The following is a 20,680-nucleotide window of genomic DNA, read 5'->3' as shown; positions in this document are numbered from 1 at the left end:
GAAATTACAAATAAACAATGTTTAATTACATAATTTTAGAAATGTATTGGTTTGCAAATTTGTTTGCACATATTTGCAAATAGTATTTGCAAATACGGTGGAACATACAGTACTTGCAAATGAATTCAGACACATTTAAATATGTTTAAACGTACATACCAATACTGTGCGTATTCAAGAATGTTTACTCCACAATGGCACTTCCACGCTTCTGTATGAAACCCATAAAATATAACATGGGTTTTTGAGCCTCTGATGCTGGTAAGAGGAGAATTCATTAATAATAAATGTATCATGGAAACATTTAAGCGAACAAATAATTGATGCTCAGATCAAATCCTACAGAGAGAGAACCACCACCTACTGGATGTGCTCGACGTGTTAATTTCAGTTTGTTTAATAGCCTCCTTTCAATAATATAAATTGTACCTGTATGCCATACTTATAATCATTAACTTATTTAAATTGAGTATGCATATTGACAGACACTTACAACTGACATGAGCTTTTAATTGAGCTTGATGTAAACTATACACATGCTTAACATGATTTTACAGGCTGTGATTGATTATGTTTATTCTGACATTGCAAGTGTGACATTGCCATCAGTCAACAGTTTCTCTCTTGTGAACCAGCCTCATTTTACTGATGGATATCCGCCACAAATATGTTCACATGTTGGCATGCTCATTTATTGTTCACATTGATTCATGGGGAAGTTGTTGACAAATCTGAATTCATAGACAAACTCGGACATATTAAAAAGGGAACGTAATAATCCTCTTGACAGACAAAGATGAAATGTGGATTAGAGGTCTTTAACCATTTTGGGGGCATATGTACACAAACTAGGATTTCGTTAGAATTGCTCAAAGGCTCAATCCCCCCAAAAATCTGCATGTTCTTTTCACCAACAATTAGATGCAATGAGAAATTGTGTTGTTAAATCCCAAGTTTCATTATTTTGCATATTGTGAGCCCTTCTGCTGACTCGTGTATTTTGTGCAGTATTTATGTAGTGTGGATGTGTTATGTTACATTGTGCCTTGTTGTACCTTTATATGCTTTTCTAATTCAGCAGCTTGGTGGTGAAATGCTGTCTCAGTGAGTGAAAATGTCAGTCTTTATGTGGTCTATTTCTCGTAAGACTTTGAGCTATTTGAAAACAAGTAACCGTTGGCCTAGTCGCAACTATGCTTGCTCCCGGTCATCATGCTAACAAAAGCTTTATTCGGCATTGTGCAGCCATTGCTCATTTTCATGAGATAGAACCGCCCCTCACAAACTAAGTGATTTGGACCAGACTGCTCAAAATCACTGTTAAATGTGCTGTAATTCTTTATCATTTGTGTATTTTGACCGGGTAACTGTTTGCATAGTACAGAAAGTGTATTTTAAAATCATACATGGCCGTTTTCTGCCAACAGTATATTTAGTTTGTGCCAGACAGCATCAGAGAATACAAAAAATGATTCCAAATATAATGTGCACGGCTCATAATTCATGTCCATAAAGAGGAGGTTCAGACTATCTATGGAGAGCTGACCTCATTTAGTTTCTGTCTGCTTACTTTCTTTCCTGCATGTGATTGATATTTCTCTGCTTAAAGGGCTGATCGATGCATGATGTCAGAGCTGTAGTTCGATGTCAAGAAACAGTGGATGGGCTTTTCTTTCCGAAAGACTGAGTTCAGATCAACAACCACAAGACTGTTGTTTTGATTGTTATATGTTCGTTTAGGTGTTTCTCAATGATTGTTAGTAAACATATTGTCTCATTTATATTTATTATTATTTATTTAAGAACACACGTTTTGCGATTGTATTTCCCCAATGCAAATCATATTTGGAACCACAATGCTTTCCTAGAATTGTCAGAACCAGCTCTTCTTTCAGTCAGAGTGTCCCAGCTGGCCTCTGTATATTTGAGCTGCAAGCATCTCTGCTCATGCATGTGGGCGATGTGGTAGTGTGATAAGCTTTTGAAATGGGAACCAAAATGAAAAGGGGATTTGCACACCTGTCCCAGCATTAATAACGTGCATGCACATGACGTGCACCAAATTTTGTCGTTGTTTGTCTGGAGGCTTAGCAGATGTTGACATATTGTTGAGAGTACAATGTCAGACATTTCAAAAGTAATGAAATGCTCAAGTGCTTCCAAGTGCATAATACCATTGTAGCAGATAGTAGCAGCTGTACAGTAGAAGATGAATAGGTTATATTTAATATAATTTAAGCCAATGAGTAACCATCTGGTTGCGAATAAGGTTCTGACGGAATTTGTAAAGGCTGTGGATGTTGTTGGGTTGCGTCTTGGCTGAAAAACCTCTGCAACATTGTGTGCCTCTGAATCGGCAGATGGGGTGGTTCAAACTGTTGGGGATCACCCACCTCAGCCTCCCTTGTAAGGTATTTTTGGGGTTTCTTGAAAGGAGTTTCATTTTCCGATGGTAAATCAAATCTCAGATTCAGAGGAGCAGTGGGGTTTTCGTCCTGGATCAGTGAACAAGCTCTATGGACTCAGCAAGATCCTCAAGGCTGCACTGCAGTTCACCCAACTAGTCTACATTGTATTTTGTATGCTTGGAAAAAGTGTTCAACTGTTGGCCTTGTGGTGTCTTGTGTGGGGCCTTCTGGGAGTATTTGGTAACCGCCTCTGTTGTTTAGTTCCTGTACGACCTGTGTCAGAGTTTTAGTGGATTATTTTCCATTGAGGTTTGGACTCTGACAGGTCCTTTTATCACTAATTCTGTGGTTATGTTTGCTTCATTCAAGCAGTGATCTCCAATTCTGACTGGAGTGGTTCACAGCTGAGCGGGAAACAGTTGGGATGAGAATGAGCACCTCCAAATCTGAGGGTTAGGATGGAGTTCTCTCTCCAAATCAAGGATGAGATCCTGTCCTAAATGGAGTTTGAATGTCTTGGAGTCTTGGTCAAGAGAAAGGAAAGAATGGAGTTGGATTATGACAAGCAACATGATGTAGCTTCTGTAGTGATTTGTACTCTTGATTGGTCGGTTGTGGTGAATCTTGAGCTAATCTTAAAGGCAAAGTATTGGTCGATCTATGTTCCCATGTTCAACTATGTGAACAATCTGTGGGTCACGATCGAAAAATCAAGATCACAGACACAAGGGGCCACATTTCTCGACATTTCAGAAGGGCTTAGAGTAGAGCTTCACCAATAAGATGGGATGCCTTCACTGTGAAGTGTTCTGGACAGGTCCAACTGATGCAGGACTCATTGGAGACTCTATGTCTATGAAACATCTCATGACCACCCGGAAGAGTTGGGCAAAGTGGCTCGGGAGAAGAAAGTGTGGGTTTCCCAACATGCTGCACCAGCCACCCAATAAGCGGAATAAAATGGATGGACGGACTGATAGATGGAAAAAAAGGAATTTTAGGCATAAATAAATTGTAAAATTATACTGTATTTGTTAAAAGTTGACCTGATAGTGATAATTTGCCCGGACAAAGAGAAATATCGGTGCTTTGCATTTTCCAGCAAAATATCATTAATATAAAAATGTTTTGTTTCCTTATTGAAGGTGGATGTGTGGGTTAATGCTTTGCGCAGACAAAGAAGTGTGGTTCAGCGCAGCACAGCTATTAAACACTAAAGCAGGGTTGTCTGAACTTTTCGTCCGTTTTTAACTTTATCAAGTACACTAAAATCTGTCAAAAATGTTCTATATATTATTAAATAACAATGCATCACATTTATATAGCGCTTTTTTAGACACTCAAAGACGCTTTACATTGGATACATTATTCATGCAGTCACACATTCACACTGTGGCGGTAAGCTACTTAAGTAGCCACAGCTGCCCTGGGGCAGGCTGACGGAAGTGTGGCTGCCAGTGTGCGCCTCCGACCCCTCCAACCACCACCAAACATTCTCACCATTCATGCACCAGTGTGAGTGGCACTGGCACTATATTAGGTTTATTTTATTTTATTTTGTAACTGCTACCTGAAAAGCTACCTATAAGGCAAATAGCTTAGGATTTTACGAGCTTTTGGGGTGGTCGAGATCCTGTAACCCACCAGAAAACACTGCACAGCAGCCAAATCCCATCACTACATTCAGAACCAAAATAGGAACAATCTGTACTCAGATGAACATTTTTCAAGCAGGTACTTCAGAATCATTCATACAATATGTTCACAATTTGAACCTTGACAGAGCAGAAAGTGGAGGAATCAATTTTTGCTTGTAAAAAGTATTTTTATTCACCACGGTGTTTTGAAGACAAATGTTGTTTAATTATAAATAGTTCCGTTGTATCTGTGCATAGCTAAAAATAAAAATAAAAATAAAAAAGCTCTGCTGTATATAAAACAAATTTACAAGTAGTCATCTTGATATATGGCGTGAGCTGCTTAAAAATGGATGGCGAGCCACAAATGGCCACCGGGCCATAATTTGGACACCACTGCACTAAAGTGTATCATGTTCATTCTTTAATTAACAGGATAGGACATATCTACTTGATGCCTTGACATTGATATTTATCCAGCAACCCAGCCAAGATTTACTCAGTACTGAGGCTGGGTCCCATCTTCCTATCCTACAATGTCTTAACCTGCGTGAGAGACTGCACTTGCCTTTTCACCACATACTCTGTAGGAAGAAAGACAATATGCTGTGGAAGCTAAAAAAATAATAAAATCACTTCATACCTGTGAAATAACATATATAAATAAGTACACAAACTTGAGGAATTTATAAATTGACTGTTTGATTTGATCAGCTTCATTCAAAAAACAGGAAGAGTCAATACACTGTTTTACAAACCATCAGAAATTATTTTAGAAGAAGTCGTAGTTTGTTACGCCTACGCCCATTTTTACAAGGCACATATTTTAAATTCACTGAAGCAACAGAAAATATATCACCTCACAAAACTAAATCAAGTCATGAGAAGGAAACAAAAATGTTTTTAAGGACAATGTATACAAATTGTTCATTTGTCAATGTGCATTAATTAAAAAATCCACTATTAATTTCAATAATATGCCCAATTTTTTTTTACTAAAACATCAACATATATTTTTTTATATTTAATCGTAGGTCTAGTAATGGCTTATTATGTTACATGGGTTGCACCTCACCTTACAATAGGCTGACACGTTTTGTCACCATCTCTCTGATTTGGATACCTGAAGGAGACAAATTTAGCGAACATGTGGTAGGCTTTTGAAGTTTGGTCTCTCTGAGGCACCGTAGTGCACGTGCTTCAAAATGTACACACTTCAAACTTAGGTCATGCATTATTTTAGTTCACCACAAGGCAAAAAATTCTACACGCTGTCCCTTTAAAACAAAAACAAACTTGATACACGTACATTTTACACCTAGTCAAGCCAACAAATTTACAGTATTTATACACTTTCTTTTACACTTGGTTCATATATTTAGTCACTCGGTTAACTTTCAAAATCCTTTTAAAATATATAATTGATTTGCAATTTATTGTGGGCTATTACTTTTTCTGTTCCAGGAATGTGCGATAACATGATTCCTTACTTGCTCTTATAATACTGATTTTTTTTTAAGTTTAATGTTCTTAATTTCAGCATTTTTTGTAATTAACTTTAGACATATTTGAACTTTTTTACGTGCATCCTTTATCATTTTTGTAATCTATGGCTTTTCAAAGAAATGGTTTCTTGATGACTTGCTTTTTTAATGGGTAATGTTTCTCATATAATGAGGTTAAAATTGACAGGAATGTATCATATGCAATATTGGGGGATTCATTTGCATAAATCTCGTACCAATATTTTTCTCTAAGGACCATCTTAAAGGCAGCAATGGATCCCTGTTGTCAGTTAAGTGATTTCCAATGCATACTTCTTTTTAAGGACCAAGCAGTACCCGCCTTCAATAAGTATTAAACCATTTTAAATAGAGTGATATAGTTATATCATTTATGAGAAGTCCAATTACAATATCATTATTGTCAGTTTTATTTGCAAATATATTATCTGTCAAATTAGCTCTATAAAGTTGTGATTTTAATTGGCTTTATAACAAAAGCAGTGCTTCTCAATTATTATTTTTCTCACATCCCCTAGGAAAAAGTTTTGAATTTTGTCCTCCCTCCTTGCGTATTGTTCCAGATCCTCAGTTTGGTGCTCCAAAATGACTATTCTTGAAATCTTTCTCTTTTATCGGGTCTTGTAGTTGTTTAATAATCTCATGCATCAATTTGTGCAGCATCTTTTGTTGTGTTTGGTCACTTTATTAATTTATCCAAAATGTAATTTAGTGATTTTTTTTTTAATCCTACAACTCCTCAACTCCAGTATTTTGCATTTTGTACTTAGCCCCTTCCCCTCTTTTAATAGAACATTTGTAGAGAACAGTTTGACATGGAGCTTTTTGTCATATTCAATCGACAATATCATTTACCACAGAGCCACATTTGCCATCCACCAGTAACTGCCGACACATGGCCGGAAAGAGGACACGGTCACACTCACCGAGCTCACAGGTGACAGCTCAGTGAGCCACAGCAACCTACCGGCTGAATGCCTTGGAGTTTTAAAAACTTCAGCGCCAACTTTCTCTTTGCTGGTTTGTAACTTCCACAAAACCCTGGCGTGGAGGAACATAGCAACATGGAGGCACTAATGGAGCATTTTCTTAATGGCGTGGGTTTTTCATTGGAAACAAATTTGTTTTTATAAAATGCACATATCATGTTCTTCCTATTTAATCCCCATGGTCACGTGGAAGTGGAATTTATTGGTTGACAAATCAATGCACTCCAGTGTATCTTGGTCCACCCTTTAGTACAATAACTGCACTACTTGGGTTTGGACCACAATTGATGGGTGCAACAAAGTAGCACAGTAAAGATCACTTATTTTGGTATCTTAACCTTTAAAAATGGAATTGGGGGAAAAAAGAAAAAACACACACACAACTGTGTTCTTTAACATCAGAACGTATCACATGCATATGCGTTTGAATTATCGAAGGAAGCCAGACCATTGCGAGACAAGCAACAGAGACAAGATGTAAACCCCACACAGAAATGCTTACCATGTATAATGAGGACACATATGACATTCATTAAAATCTGATACTTTCTGTATTAGACCCCATCCACACAAAAGCCAGTTTCAATGTTTCATCATAAATTTCTTACTGTTCAGGTCGTTCGTCCACACAATGGTGCGGTTTCGAAGCTTGAAACCGATCACTTTTGAACCCGGGCTCTAGAGTGGAAAGATTTCAAAACGCGCCCCGTACGCATACGTCTGGACACCATATGCAGGATACTCCTCCAGTGATGACGTAATGGTCGCAGCTCAATGACGACGCGTTATTGCAGATTAATGACGTATGCGGCAATTCTCGCGTGACTGCGCGCGAACCGTCAGTCTGTCAACAAAAATGGCGGATAGCCTTGTCGTAGTTGTTTTGCACAGCCTCCTTAGGTTGCTTATGCTTTTGCAGCAAAATATTTTGCTTCTTTATTCCCACGTTCAACAAGCGGTGTTGTACTTGAATCACCCGCCATTGTCACTTCTCCTGTGTTCATCTTTTTCATGTTGTTTTGGTACATGCAAAGCCATGTTTGTTCTGTAGATTGCAATAAGGTTAGAAAGGAAAAAAATGTGTTTGTCTTCTTCGCTGATTTTTCTTCTACGCTTTCCATTAACTCCCTGTGGCTGCGCTACAGCGCCACTCCAGACTTGGTATATACATTACAGCCATTAAACGTCCTCAGCGTCTTCTTTTGGACACACGCAAGTCTTGAAATGCTTCTGTGTGTACGAGATTTGTTTGAGGAACGAAGCCGGCTTTGCTTCCATCTGGACAGGGCCTTAGTGTTGTGCCTCACATATGACATGGCTCAATTAAACAAGAACCATCAGACAGGATTCAAGCCCCAATAAGAAAAAAATGCAGTAACAATGGTTAGACTCTTTGACTCAGTTGTTAGCAAACTTTGAATCCCCTTGCTGTTTATAAATTGCCCCAATCAAACCAGCTTTTCAGAAATCAATTTCAAATCTGGCATTTCTAGAAGTTTCCTCTACTCAGTGGAGCGTTACTGTCGGAGCGGCTGCTCTTGTTGCATGCTTGGCTGAATACGTCCCTCTATGGGAATTTACTTTGAATTCTCTTGGGAGTCCAGCCACGCTATTTCTTTTTCTAGACATTCAGGGTCAGTATCAGGATGGGATTGTGAAAACATCCACTACACTATGAATTAAATACTTTAAATCAACTTTTATGACCAAGCAGAAGTAGTTTAATCGGTTTCCTGTTGACTCTCTGTGGGAGACACAGACCAATTCAAGTAGTAACTAACGGAACTGCAAAACATCACACTGAAATTACTTTGACCTTCCCTCTTCCCTCTCATAGTTATTGATCAAAGGTCATTCTGGGCCTTTCACAAACAACAATCAACAAGCATATAGCTATTATTATTATTGAATAAATTGGATTTAAAATATAACAGGAGAAAGGCAATCTGAAAGTTGTTTGGATAAATGAGTGATGAATAATATGCATTAAAGTTGAGAAGTAGCAGTTGCGTTTTACATAGATGTCACCATACAAATGGCTCATTGACATGTCCCAATAATGGAAAGCACATTGTCATAATTAAAAGCAGTGCTGGGCAAGTTATTTACAAAATATTTATTTTATATTAGTCTTTACTGTTGGTTTAGAAAATGTCTGGCTAGCTACACCATGCCTTCTTTCACATCCAGATGTACATCATTCAAAATGTATATATTATATTTATATATATATATATATATATATATATATATATATATATATATATATATATATATATATATATATATGCACATTTTGTATTTTTTTTAATTTATACTTAGTCTATTTTTGTGCAAGTCCTTATAGCTTTATTATAGTTTTACTACCTCAAATCTTTAAATCACCTTAAAAAAAAGTTGTTATTGTCATTGTCGCACCATAAAATTTGGAAATAGCAAAAAAAAAGACACATGCCTATACCTAGGATAAATATCATCCTTGAGTAATCTGGGTACATTTTTTTTTAATTTGACATTCCATGCCAACATGTCATCATATCATGTTGAAAGAAGTTTGTTATCCCCAAAGCAAAAAACGTATACAAGAAAGAAAGATAATCTCAAAGTCTCCCATCCAAAATACCACATATTAATTTCACTTTTACATTACAACAATGCATCATAGCAGATAGTTGTCTAGAAAGGTTCATGTTTGCATATAATTAAATTCTACATACAATATTAAATAATTTGAGGCAATTTTGAGATAAAGATATGAATTTACCCCATGTCACATCATACAATGCATGTGATTTTATTACAGCAAATGTAAAAAAGAACAAAAAATGAATTATGAATGGCACTGCACTAGGCTGTTATGCATTGATGAATTATGATTAAATGGTCGGCTTGCTCAGTAAAGCAATTAAATGTTGAACATGCACAGTGGTTAACATGACTGCCTAAGTTCTGTTTCCCCTGTGCTTATGTAGGGTCACTATGGGTAATTCCTCCCACAGTCCAGCAATATGTATTGTAGGTTAATTAAAGACTAACTTTTATGTAGGTGTGAATGTAAAGGCCTTTCCACACTGCACTTAGTAACACGCAGCGCATGGCCAACGGACCCATGCCTTGCCTATGTGAAACGAGTGCGCAATGCCTTATGGCATAACCACCGCAACATAGCCTCGAATAGAAACATTTTCTAGATTGGCGTGTCAGTAATACCAGAACAACATCAATACGAGAGTGGCTAGTGGAGTGATTTTGAGTGATATTTTGCTAGTACTGTAAGTAACATTGGGAACATGGAATAAGTAGTAGTTAATGCGGTGTTCCAAGGTGTGGGACAAGAAATATATCGACATATCGAGACATCGTGAAGTATACCTCAAAGCAGTCTCTGTCTAATTGAAGACCACTCACAATGCATCCAAAACTCCTCAAGGTCCAAAGATCCTGCTGTGACAATAGTATGGGATATACCCATTTCTTATTTATTTATTTATTTATTTACTGCTTCTGTTCGTCTCCTCCTCTTCCTCTTTAGAATATGCAAGGCCAGCGATTTATTTTTCTGCAATGACAAATAGAGTAGAAACATGTTGACAAGGTGAGGTTTACTTTTCTTCATCCTATTAATTCTTGGTAGGCTGCTACACAGACGCGTATTTAGCCCATTGTTGGTGGTGAACAATAGCACTCAAAATGTATATATATATATATATATATGTATACATGTATATATATATAGATAGATAGATAGATAGATAGATAGATAGATAGATAGATAGATAGATAGATAGATAGATAGATAGATAGATAGATAGATAGATAGATAGATAGATAGATAGATAGATAGATAGATAGATAGATAGATAGACAGGCAGGCAGGCAGGCAGACAGACAGACAGCCTCGTTTTTGGCAAAATCCTTTCTGGCACTTTATATGATTTATTTAATTTGAATGTAATATTTGTACAAAAAAAGTATTTGTTAAACTGAGGTTTGTTTTAAAATTTGTGAGCAAGGTAAATAAAAAAAGAACATTTGTTTGCCAAAAGCGAGGCTCGAACCCACTCGCAAAAAGATCGCTGTATGGTTTACTACTACACTGGACTTCCGCTCTCCAGCCACCCTATAAAAGCTATACCATCTTATGATTTCTTATACATCTGACATGTTTGTTTTCTCTCCAACTATCTCACTAAATTAAATGGCTAACGCTACTATAAAACTGTAATATCTATTATTTCTAAATATTTTAAGCACATGTAAACTGTGCTTCTGTTCGCGAAATGTTGTGTTTCATCATTTGTTAATGTGTTTCAGTTTTTTTTGTGTGCGTGTTTACCTTTATTTATGTTTGTGATTACTTTTTGGTTTTTTTGTTTCATATTTTGTGTTTGTGTTTGGATTACTTTTTGTTGTTTTGTTTCATATATATATATTTTTTTGTATGTTTGCAATTACGTTTTGTTGTTTTGTTTCATATTTTGTGTTTGTGTTTTTTGATTTGCATTTGCGATTACATTTTAGTTTTTTGTTTCGTTGTTTGTGCTTTTTGATTTGTGTTTGTGATTACCTTTTTGTTTTTGTGATTTAAAAAAAATGCTGTCGTGTTTCGTTTTTGTTTTTGTGTTTTTTATTTGGTTTATGTTCTTTGGTTTGGAGTCGTGTTTTTTTTCTCGTTTTCCACTTCAGGGCCACCGTAGTAAACTGGGGAGCTGGTTTACTCCAGTAACATGCATACTGTCAATGCGTATGTAGAGGAGCTGTATCAAAAAGCCCTTTAAATTAGAGTTAGAATATGTTTACATTTTATTTTACTATTACAGTCCTTTTCTCTTTTGCATAACATTTATTAGATTTGGTTTATCCACTGACTTCCCACGTACTTTTTAGAGCAGGAAGTACCCCAAAACCACATCAAACTAAACCCCCCCCCCCTCTTTGTTGCAACCAAGCACCCCTAAAACTCTGATCCTAGAATCGCCTCTACGTCTGACATTGTGTATGAACTGCAGTATAAAAAAAACAACACATTTACAGAAATAATAATTATCTATTTTGTACATGAAATTCAGATTTCCCTATACATGTACACTATACAGGAGTGCATTCGGCATAAATATGGTTTTATTTTCCATACAAATCTTGTTAATTCTCTCATTACAAAATTATTAACTGCCTGATCTTGTCAAGAGGCATTGGATGTGAACACCTGTTTGTTTGTTTGTTTTTTTGTGGGGAGAAAACAACAGCAAAAAACAAAATAACACTTAAAAAAAAGATAAGAATAGACACTTGTCATTGTCATAATAGCACTAATTACAAACAAATTGAATTTTGTTAATATAGCACCGTTCAAGCAACACAGCACAAGGTAAATAAAATACAAAACACATAAGAGCCAACACATAAAAGCCAACAGGCAGTTAAAACAGTTAGACATAAGAAGATAAAAAAATAAAAACAACAAACATAGAAATATACCAATACAATAAAAGTCAAACAATGTAATCAGAAAATGCAAGCCCCCAAAAAATAAGAATTTAAAAGAGACTTAAAAGATGTTAGAGACTCCGCATTTCTAAAATGGTATGCTGTTCCAGATCCTCGGGGCCTTAACAGCAAAAGCTCGATCACCCTTAGTTTTTAAATTGGACTCTGGAACTGCCAATAATGTTTGATTAGCGGATCTTAACAAAAATGTTGGTCTATACGGATTTAAAAGCTTATTCATATATTCTGGTGCCATGCCATACATTTTTAAATCAACTCTAAATTGTACCGGCAGCCAATGTAAAAATGCCAAAATAGGGGTGGTATGAGTTATTTTACTATTTCTAGTAAGCATATGTTGGAGCAAATTCTAATGGCAAAATGTCAAAGACAAGAAGGGTGAAATCAACAGACAGATGTTTGAGGAGTGTTATGCAGTTGCTGCAACAATGCAATGTCCAGATCATAATTATTGTAATGGTGAGAAATGGGTTGTTGAAAAGGATGGGGGCAGAGAAGGGGAGAGCTGTCCATTTAGGAGTCTCACAACCTGTGGATAAAGACTATGAGCCATTCTGCTGGTCCTGGCGCGTATGGACCTATACCTTCTACCTTAAGGTAACAGGTGGAACAAGGTCATGTGCAGGATGGTACCTGTCCTGCAGGATGTTGTGCATTTGTCAAAAGTGGGTGGTGTAGATGGTACAGAAAATGTTTGATTGCAGTCATTGCCTCAAAAGGCTGTTAGAAAAATATTAAGTTAAGGGTACCATCATTTTTGTCCCGACCCGTTTCATTAGTTTTGTCAATTGTTAAACGACAATTCTAAAATATTGGCTGATATTAATTGTTGAATCCATCCATCCATTTTCTTAACCGCTTGTCCTCACAAGGGTCGCGGGGGTTGCTGGAGCCTATTCCAGCTGGCTTCACAGAGGCGAACAACCATACTCACAATCACACCTATGGACAATTTGAAATGTCCAATCAACCTGCCATGCATCTCACGTCCTCTGCACTGCGAGGCGGACATGCTAACCAGTCAGCCACCGTGCCACCCTGATCGTTTAATTGTCTTTATTTTTTTGTCACTATTGTACATTTCAAGTGATTTCAGTGACCATTGTGTATTTTTTTCTTTCATTAGCCGAGGGGTAACAACAATTTAGTCCACATGTGTAAATACATAATTAAATGCCAACGGGTTTTTTTCACAATTGCTGCAGTACGTGACATTAAGGTAACTGTTCTCAACTGTGTTACATTCTTGGAATTGTACACATTTAAATATATTTTTACCGGTGCATAAACCCACCCACCCTAATATCATAGGAAAATTACAAAAATAGTGTACTTGCTTATCTTAACCACACATACAAGCGGAGAAACTGCACTTGGCAGTGCAGTTTCTCCACAATCCATGTGATCACTGTCTAACTGATGTACTTGCTACATGGAGGCACACACCTGCCTATTCACACACACATGCACGCACGCACGCCCACGCACACGCACACACACACACACACACACACACACGGTGTGATTACAGCTTTCACCCAGAGGACATGAACAAACAATCACAGATTGAATTCTGAGTGTTTACTCACCTGATAGTGTGTGTAAGTGTGTGTAAGTGTCTGTAAGTGTGTGTGTTTGTGTGTGCTTGTAAGGCACACATTGTGTTTGGTATGCCATTTTCAGTGCAAGTCTGCATACAGAAACTAAGTAGAAGCCCAAACTGGATTAATGCCAGGTCTTTTTTAAAGTTTTGTTCTTTATTTAGATTTTTACTTCAAATCTTGCACCTGACAATAGGTTAGGTTCAACTTTACTGTCTTCACACACATACTGTGTAAACATACTGGCACAAAATGTATTTTAACATCCAACCAGAAGTGCAAAGAGAGCAAAAAGTGCAGTATGTCTACATGAATTACATAGAATATAAATACAAATGATATAAATATTGTCTGCAATATGTCATTGTTAGTAAACAGTCACAAGATTACGAACATGAGCAGCAATATTGTTTGGATTTTTATCCGCAGAAAGTAGTCCAAATATGGCATAAATAACAGCCAGTCACGATGATGATAAATTAGAGTGCAGATCACAAAAGTCACAGTTCGGATCGGATCACGAATTTGAGTTCCGGATCCGATCGTTTTTCGGATCAGCAAAAGAAAAAAGGTAAATAGTACTTCATTCATTTTGTAAAGCGTTTTTTTTTCATAAAAAAACAACAACAATTCAAAATGTCTAATATAGCCGTGTAGGATTTAAGAACACAACTTTTAAATGCAATATGAGGCAGAAACATTGTTATTTTTATTTGGTTCATGTTCAAGTTTGTCATCTTGAGTTGAATGTTTTTTTTAATGGGCAAAAGTGTTATATCAAATTCTTAAGACAAAGTTCTATTTATCCTTTTTAAAAAAAAAATTATAATCATGTCACGAGCTGGTAGTGTTTGTTGGACCCCAAAAGAAAAGAGCAGACCCAGCCAGGGCGAAAGTCACTCAATTTTAATCAACCAATAAAAAGCGCACAGCACGTGGACAAAAAGGTTGCTCAACAAAAGGCGCCGACTACAGAAAGGTGTATGTCGTGGGCAAAAACAAGAAAACACAAAATCACGCCGGAGGGCGGATAAAACAGTAGTAGTATATACAAAGTAGATTAAAGAAAAACGCTACTACTCTACAAAGTAGATTAAAGAAAAACGCTACAACTCTAATTACTAGTGGTGTCCACAACACCAAGAAAGATTGCCGCTAGAAAGATAGCAGTATCAAAATGTCAGGTATGGTGAGTGCGTCACGGAGCAAAAACCCGACACTCCTCTCTGTTGCTGCCAGGCTTTTATTTTGGCCTGATGACCTAATGGGCAGCAGGTGTGTCGGCAGGATCCGCCTTCCAACTGTTTCCCCAGCAACTGCAAGTGAATTATTAAGTTGCCTTGGACCAAAATATTGAAAAATAATTCAAGTAAGTCAGGTTGCAGGTTACCAGCTGTCAAACTTACCAGCCGGCAGCCAGACACTGGTTGGTCATGCTAACAGCTAGCCACTTACGTTGGAGAATTCTGCCGTATCATACAATGACGGTGTAATTAAGCGGTTTCTTAGCGTCCTAAATTAGTGATTGAACATGAGTTTGGGATAGTTATGTGTTGATGTTGGTCGCAACTACAATGTCAATCAACTATGATAATGTAACGACTTAACAACGTGGGCAAATTTCAAAGTAAAAGCATTTTAAGGCTATTTGCATTGTCGTCAATGTATTACTGTATTTGGTCAATTGTATTTTGAAGTTAGGCTTAGTGTGTTACGTTGGGTATGTTTCAGCCTCCTTTACATGTCAGAATGTGCACTTTTTTGGGTTAGTTTCCCCCCCTCACCAACCAATCCGTGGATCGGGCGTGATTCGAACCGTGGCGCCTGATCCGAATCGACCACGGCTCAATCATGATCTGTTGCACCACTAATATAAATATTTTGAGGACACATTTTGGTCATCTCTCTCTTGCTCAAATTGCACTTCGATGTCTAACCTGAAGCGCTACTGCCCCTTGTGGTCAGAATCAGTGCACTGTTGGGCTAAATACAACTCTGTTGATTAATATATATTTTTTACCCTTATTAAACTATGTTTCAATATATATTTTAAACTTTTAATTCATGTACAAATTATTGTAGAATTACAAAAATACAACAACATTCAGAGTTTCAGAGTGCTAACTAAAGTGCCTAAAGTTTGAGTTTGCTGTTGTAGAGAGTGCCATTCAATCCAGGATCGGCATGCTGACGGCCTGTGGCAACAACCTGGCCTGGTCCTGTTGCATAATGCTGTTTCCTCACGTAGATGCTTTGTACCCAGCCTTTGGTTCAAAGGACAATATTTAGTGTATGTGTGTGTGTTTGTTTGTTTCCTTATGGACAAGCATTTTTACGCATTTTTATGTAAAAAAAAAAGCTCTTTATAAATAAAGTTTGATTTATTTGAAAGATTGATTGAATGATTAATTGATTGATTAATGTAGATTTTTGGCTTTTAGTTTACCCAATAAAATGTGTTAAATTAATCGAATCTTTGGAACAATTTTACAGTGAGAGATGTGAGAAGCAACAAAACAAAGTAGTTAACGTGGTAGGGTTTTCATTTTGGCATTTGCTATTCGACTAATTACAGTGAGCAGTTCATTTAAAGGCATCTTCTTTGTTTTTAATAAGTGTGGTATAATTGAGACTAAATAGGTCAGATAGCCTGGGGGAGATATTAAATGCTTGGATAATTTATGTTGCGAGTGTGAACAGGGTAGAATTGTAGATTTATTCTAGTTTGTTGTACAACTTGAGACAGCAGAGAAGTTTGAAATATTTGTAAAAAATATTCCTGTTGTGTATTGGGGGGATTTTGCAATGACAGTGATAAAGACTGACTTAGTGTTTTGCCTTGTCTGACCAGACTTCCTTTAATACTATCATTGTTGTCATACTGCTGTAGCTCAAAGTTGAGAAACAAATACAGATAAAATAATTTGGGAAATAGGCATTCTTGCCTGGATCCTTGATGAGCTGATCTCAATTAGAATTAGAATAAGAAGTTGCTTGTGCGAGGTCTATAGTGTTTGATTTCAGTGGATAAAACAGCTGTCCAAATCAAACACGCTTACAAAAAATCTTTGTTCACTTTTTCTATTCTGTTTTCAGCATAAAATGTTTTTGCTGTTCTATGTTAATTAAAATAAAGACTCTGTATGTTATATGAAGCATGTTTGTATTGATTACGTCCTGTTGGTTTTTGGGTGAATTAATGTAGGGCAGGACACCTTCAAGTTTTGATGTCAGTGATTTTTTTAATATATATATTTTTTTAGATTTGAAATGATTCATCACAGTGGGCTATAACTGAAATGATAGCGCTGGGTCTTAAATGTGTTTAATAGCAGAGTCATAATAATAGCTTTGTTCATATGGGATAGCACAGTAAAAATAGCGTGGATATCTATTACTGCCCAGTGAATGTGTGGTGCTATATCCCAAAAGTGTTTGTACAATCCGAAGGAGATCCATCTAGTCTAGGTGACTTACTGTGTAGTATCCGGAGTAAGATTGGATTCTAATTAGCGCACTACTGTACAGTACGTCTTCTGGAAGAATCAGCAGATGCAGTTTATTTAATAAAAGCATTTCTGATTGGTAAATGGACTGCTTTTTATATAGCTGTTTAACGACGCCCAAAGCTCTTTAAAATGTAAGCCTCACATTCACACACACACACACGCACGCACACACACTAGTGGTTAGCTGCTGCCATAAAAGGCGCTGCCAGGTCAACTGGGAGCAAATCGGGGTTCAGTGTCTTGCTCAAGGACACTTCGACATGGTCACCATGGGTGAGGCTCGAACCCACAACCTCACGGATGGGAGACGCCCACTCAACAACTGAGCCCATGATTGGCTGGGTTCATAGGCTGTAGAGTTTCAGTCATGAACATGTTTTTTTATTCTTAGGATTGAGTGTAATTGTAAACATTTTTTTTTAAAGTGACCAAAACCATTGCAACTCAGATGGCTGCCATTTCTACAAGTTATGTTGGAATTGCTTATTTTATTGTTAATTTGATTTGATTAAGATTCAGTCGTGAAGATTTGAGGTCTTTAGCCTATGTGGTCTAGATCAGTGTTTCTCTACCCCGGTCCTCGGGATCCCTATCAAGACTGTTTTCCATGTTTCTCTCAGCCAACAAAGGTGATTCAAGTGATCAGCTAATCAGCAAGCTCTGCATGAACCCTGATAACGTTCCTCACCTATGTTGGTTGAGGGAAACATGGAAAACAGGCTGGATAGGAGTCCCCGAGGACCAGGGTTGAGAACCACTTGTTTAGATTTTGTTAGCTTTCCAAAATGGGCTCCAAATATCCACCTTTGCGCCTGAGACACTCCTGGATGCAGTGTAAATAAAATAGACACACATGCACACAACAAACACACTCATCCCATGGAATAGCCATGATCCTGCCTGCAATATCTTCCTTCAAGACTGAGGGCCGTATTTTCGTGGAATTGTCTTTTTTATTTTTATTATTATTATTTTTTGCAGATTTACACCTGTAGAATCAGTCATAATGAGGCATTTGCAGCGTTGTGCGTGTTTGTAGGATGCAACAATCTTGGCCAATCGTAGTGGCATCCCTCATTTGCATTAAAATCACAGCGGTCTGAGGCTTGTTGTGCAACCGGGCTTGACATTGTGGAATCTGAACTAGACTTGCTGGGGTCCATGCATAACATTGGCAGCTAGAAAACTGCAACATTTCCCTTTAGACGGCCTCACATGTGAGGTGGGCAATTGGAGACAGCCTTAAACCCACGACCGTGCATCTGTGTTTAACCCGCAGTCAAATTTCCCATCAAAGCCAATGCATGGACATACAGTATGTGGCAGACATGTTGGCAGGGGCAACTTTCCCATCAAAGGTAATGCAAAGCACGCATTAGAGAGGGTCTATATCATGCAAAATAAACTTTTTGTTTAGCATTTAGCCATGTGAAAATGCAAATTTCTCACCCAAAACCATTCACCCATCTCTGATCATTCCTGCTCATTGCTGCTCTCGAAGGACCAAGCCCACCCAATCAAAGCGCTCCGGACGTCACTTGCCTAATCCCCGCATGCATTTGTTTGCACAGTTATTCTCGCAGGGTAGTACAGGCGGCAGTTGAAGGATTTACAATGAAGAGCAGTGATAAAATTAGGCTTCATCAGTCAACTGTAACGAATTTTGCCCGTCACCCTCTATTTTTTTTTAAATCTCTTTGAATTTCCCTCCAGCAGGGACTCAATTTCGTTTTTACAACCCACAGGAAAACCATACCTGAGCGCCTACCGAGATCTAAAAGCCTGTTTAGTAAGCAGACTAGCGATAAGACTGCTTATTAGTCCCCAGACCACTTTTTTGGTCTGGGCTATCCACAGGAATCCGCCATGGAAACAACACCCCTTGGAAGTTATACGATACAACAGTGCCCTCCAGCGGTCACTATCGGTATTATCCTCAAGAATCCTGCCGCTCGTAATTAATCTGAAGTCTACATAATTCGGGACAAATACGGACTGACATCAAGTGACTTCTGTTGTTTATCTTTGTACACAACCTGTATGTCTCTCAAATTAATGATGTGTGTAACTTCTGCAGCCATCTAAGTTTAGCTAATTAGTAAGCTTAGCGGATTCAATAACTTTATGATCTCGGTAATGTTTGAAATGTGTTCAGAATGATAAATGTAGCATCTGGCTTGTCAATTCTGATCAAAAAATTATCAAATGCTATCCCAAAAGCTTGGTCTCAGTCGACCAAGTCTGCTTCAAGCGCACGGAAGAGGCGGGACCGCTTGACCCTCCCGGGACCCAAGCTTAAAAGCCAGCACACTTCTGCTCTCTTCTCTCTTATTCGCTCTTCTCCTTCGCTCTTCTCCATCTTCGCTCTTCTTGCCCCATGAACTTCCCCTGACCATCACGAGAGACGTGGTCGCCGAACATGCTGAGCGACCACGTGGCTTCCTTCTTTGAGCCCCGGACTTGAGCCACGCCGTGCGCCCCAAGGCACGCATCACACAAGGACTCGCAACCACATTGCGCGTCCCAAAACGCGCATGTCTGTTCCTGCTGAGAGACGACACACCTACCTTCCGCTCTCTGAATCACGCAGCCCCCCGCCGACCAGGTTCCACGACGGCTGTTAGGCACCGAGCTGCTGTGCGCCAGCGAACCATTTCTGCGCCAGCCGTGCGCCCGAGACGCCCCGCAACGAAAACTGACTGCGGCCTCTCAACTGCGCAAGCACATCACCACCAACCGGGACTTGTGCCAGCCAAGGACCTGCCGCGGCCTCCACGCCGCTCGCGCACCTTGCCACCAACCAGACACCTGCAGCGGCCTCTCAGTCGTGCCCCCAGCACCATCAGCCAGACTCCAGTACATCATTCCAGCTGCGCGTGCGCCAATCTCCCAGAACGGCTCCAACGGAGTTTTCTTCAACTGAGGATCGACGCTCGCCGAGTCCCTCTCTCTCCCGTGCACCATAAGTGCGCCTTCATTGCAATCTGACCATATACAACTGGTGCAATGCTTGATTCATGTATAAAATAATTGACAAGTCAAAACGCTTCCATCTCTATTCCCCATCTACCTTTTTCATTCCCTTTTTATCTTAGTTCGTTAGGTTGCATGTTTTCTTTTTATCTTTGATTCACATTTTGTATTCTGTTTCATTAATAGGTTAGGCTGTGACTGATATATGTGTGTTTACTAAATAACTCACACTTACTCCATGATTAACTAAAGTAGCAGCTTCAGATTATGAATACTTGATAATAGGATTTTTATCGTTTATTTTGCTCCTACAAACAAGCAAAGTCAACGTGGTGCCCCCAGAGGTTGCTGAGGAAATTACAACTCCCCTCAGTACCGCCTAAATTCCTCGTTCGCCATTACGGCAACCCAAATAATCGCTACACAACATTCCATCCAAGTGAATTCACATCTCACTTTGATGAAACATCCTTATTAACTCATTCACTCCCAGCCATTTTCACAGAAGCAACCCCCTTCGTTCTCGGCTGTT

At 38.3% G+C, this 20,680-nt stretch overlaps 1 protein-coding gene across 2 annotated transcripts in view; it reads left to right on the top strand.

Moving 5' to 3' along the window:
- dcc (DCC netrin 1 receptor) overlaps window positions 1-20,680 on the top strand; it is a 350,617-nt gene that overhangs the window by 216,211 nt on the left and 113,726 nt on the right. The gene's annotated exons all lie outside the window — the stretch shown is intronic.

The sequence above is a fragment of the Leptonotus elevatus genome, chromosome 15 (genome assembly GCF_054856555.1).
Source record: "Leptonotus elevatus isolate MCC_2025b chromosome 15, RoL_Lele_1.0, whole genome shotgun sequence".
Lineage (NCBI taxonomy): Eukaryota > Metazoa > Chordata > Actinopteri > Syngnathiformes > Syngnathidae > Leptonotus > Leptonotus elevatus.
The sequence above is the reverse complement of the archived record's forward strand: the minus strand, read 5'-3'. Positions and strand labels throughout refer to the sequence as shown.